The following is a 2391-nucleotide window of genomic DNA, read 5'->3' on the forward strand; positions in this document are numbered from 1 at the left end:
AGACTGGATCGGGATCTCTGGGTCTGCAGCCTCAAGCTGATGTGGGACCTCCTGGTGTGGTGCAGGCTGTTCTGCACCTGCCTGCTGATGAGTCTCCGCATGGGGGTGAGGCTCCTCTTTGTGCTCATCCTCCTCCTCCTCTGATGGCTCTGATGGTGTGTCGGGCTCAGAGGGGATGTCGGCACCCTGTCTGATCATCAGCTTCAGATGCGAAAAATGTCGCCTGCTGCGACGCTCCAGTCTCTCATACCGGCGCCTGTTACGGCACTCCATCTGATCGAGCTGGCGGAATAGGCGGTGCACGAGGCGGTATACCGGCTCAGAGGCGGGTGGAGGTGCAGTGGTGGCAGCATGTGCAGAAGTGGATGAAGAGGGTCCAGCAGACGGAGGGGCTGTCTCATCAGTAGCAGTGAAAGGTGGTGGTCTGTAGCCCAAAGCGAGAAAGTTCCTGCTGTGAGGAATGATCTTCCTGCAGTCCGCCGCTGGTGGTCTCTCATCGGCATCCTCCCATGGCACGTCAGCTCGACGGCCTAGCTGTGTAACCAGGTAAGGAAAGGGGAGGGTGCCTCGGACGTTGACCCTGCCCATATAAAGCCGGATAAAACGTGGCAAGTATAGGTCCTTACCCTCCAGCACACACCATAGGAGGGTGATCATGGCAGCCGGGATCTCTGTCTCATGAGTACTTGGCATCACAAAGTTGCTCAAGATCTGATGCCAAAGCCGAGCCTCATCATTTAAGTACACTCTCTTGATCCCGCGAGGCATAGTGGTGTCCTGACCCATCTCCCAAGGAACAGCAGGGTCGAGAGCTATCTGGGCCTTTACAGCATCCCAATCAAACCTCATCTGGCCCATGTCCTCCTCAGCCTTTGTATAACCATCAGGCTGGTCGAATTTGGCTGGGAGCCGGAGAATGCCCTCTATGGCCTCCTCAGTGACCAGAATTTGCTTTCCTCTCAGGTTTACTGCATCTAGGATAGTAAGGTAGTAGTTGCAATAGAATTCCCGTACCCAAGATGCATTGACCTCTGTCAGTGCTCTTTCCAGAAAGAACCAGCCTCTCTGCTTGATTTGCTCAGTGGTGTACTGCTGGAGGGCTTCTGGAATCCTCAAAGTTTTCTCCAGGTATAGATTCCTGGAGTTTGCAAATACCGGGTACTTCAGCTCACAGTACCGGTTTGCAAATTTTATAGGATCAGTCGAAGGGAGCAGCTGGTCAGCTTTTTCCTGCGGTGTGAAGTTCTTCTCCCGCCAGGAGGAATCGTGCATGAGCTCAATAATGGACTGGGAGGAATCTCCTCGCTTGCGCTTTCCAGTAGCCTTGCCTTTCCCTTTTCTCTGAGAGACAGACATCCTGAAAAACAGAAAACCAGAGAATGGATAAAATAGGGAAGCAAAAGACAATATAAACAAAGGAAACTCAAAGCGGCAAGGGAGAATAAGGAAAATGAGTAAATGAAATGTGATGGAATATATGTTAAATGGAAGAAATAGTCAATATGACAATGTGAGAAAGTTAGAGAAAGGGAAAATAATCAGACAAGAGAACAAAAGGGTTAGTATGGTAAAAAAAGGAGTTAGTAAATTAAAATAAGGAGTTAGTAAAGTAAGTGGCATAGAAAAATTCCATATAACAAGGATTCACAGGTAAGAATAGAAGTACTCATAATCGAATAAAGAAAACAGGGTGATGCTGATTCGAATAAAAAATAAAGAAGGCAAAAATTGGAATCAGTGAATCACAAATGCAGTTTATGAACCAGGAAACAAAAAGGATAAGAAAGCTGGCCATAGCATTCATGAATTGGTTTGGGTAAAGTAGAGTAAATCAGACTTTAGAAATGCCAAACCAAAACAAGAATGAAAACAATTTTAAAAAAATTGGGCAGCATTCTGGCTAAAATTAGATTGTCCCAGAAAACAAACAGCAATCACAGCAGTTTAAAAATAAAGCTGCATGTACATAGATGTAAAATAAATATAAAAACTCAATGTAACAGCAGCAACATACAAGAAATGTAGCATATGAATTAGGATTATAGCAGCACAGAGATGCACATAGGATAAAACAGAAGTAAGAACAGTGCAAGTAAACAGACCTAGATCCACTAACCACAGCCTAAGCTACCTAACAACCTAAAAATCCACTAAGACTATCTATCCTAATCATGAACATAAACGGGAAAAAGAATACAGAAAAATGACGAACGGATAAAAAGGGCTGCGTATTGCAGAACCTGGTAAGCGGAAGGGGTGGAATAGGGAAGAAGGTGGTCGCGGCGGCGTCCGGCGCGGTGGTGGGGCACGGCATTACGGTGGCGGCGGAAGGGGGCGGTGGGAAGAAGAAGGAAGGAAAGAGAAGGGGAGGGGGTGGTACGACAGTGGTGA

The sequence above is a fragment of the Arachis duranensis genome, chromosome 4, assembly GCF_000817695.3.
Source record: "Arachis duranensis cultivar V14167 chromosome 4, aradu.V14167.gnm2.J7QH, whole genome shotgun sequence".
NCBI lineage: Eukaryota > Viridiplantae > Streptophyta > Magnoliopsida > Fabales > Fabaceae > Arachis > Arachis duranensis.